This window comes from Nothoprocta perdicaria, unplaced genomic scaffold (assembly GCF_003342845.1).
Source record: "Nothoprocta perdicaria isolate Ctin4 unplaced genomic scaffold, notPer1 scaffold_15, whole genome shotgun sequence".
Lineage (NCBI taxonomy): Eukaryota > Metazoa > Chordata > Aves > Tinamiformes > Tinamidae > Nothoprocta > Nothoprocta perdicaria.
This window is the reverse complement of record NW_020454649.1, coordinates 126,643-127,299: the sequence shown is the minus strand read 5'-3', so window position 1 is coordinate 127,299 and position 657 is coordinate 126,643. Positions and strand designations below refer to the sequence as shown.

The window sequence follows — 657 nt, the reverse complement described above, 5'->3', positions numbered from 1 at the left end:
GGGCTGCCCGCGAGGCAGCCGTGCTCCCCGCGAGCCCACGTTGCCCATGCAGCGCCGCTCTGTATCGCCGCGAGGGAGGCGTCGCAGGCCAGAGCTGCAACACGGAGGGGCTCGAGGTGCCTGCAGCGGTGCAGGGCGCAGGGCCGGCAGCAGAGCAGGGCGTGGGGCCGGGTGGGCTCGCTACCTGCCCCCCGGTGCGGGCCCTGGCTGCTCGCCTGGCCTTGGCACCCCAGGCAGCCCTCCCTGCCGGCTCCCGTGTTGCCGAGGCTGCGCCGGGGCTCTGCTGCCCTGGCAGTTCCTTTCAAAGCCCCCCCGTGTCTCCGGAGGGGGTGACACTGCTGCAGAGCGTGTCTGTACAGGAGTTGTCCAACGCTGGCCCCAAAGCAGGGCCAGACAAACCCGGTGGTCTGTCTGGGGTCTGGCCTTCCTCCCTCATGCTCTCCTGCCCCKCTGCCTTCCAGCTCCTTCCCTCTCCCGCGCTCTGTGCTCCTTCTCCCGAGCTCCCCGGGCCCTGCTCCCTGCAGTGCCGCCCTTCCCGTCGCTGCCGGCCCGGGCGCAGCTCCCCGGGGTTCCGCCGCGCTCCGGGCGGCACCGGGCCGGCTCCGGACCCCTTTCCCGGCGCGCCGCCCGCGTCGCGCGGGGGCAGAACCGGGCAGC

The 657-nt window shown here is 74.2% G+C and overlaps 1 protein-coding gene across 1 annotated transcript in view; it reads left to right on the top strand.

Annotated features, from left to right (window-relative positions):
* CUNH11orf96 (chromosome unknown C11orf96 homolog) overlaps positions 1-657 on the top strand; it is a 3,121-nt gene that overhangs the window by 1,359 nt on the left and 1,105 nt on the right. The gene's annotated exons all lie outside the window — the stretch shown is intronic.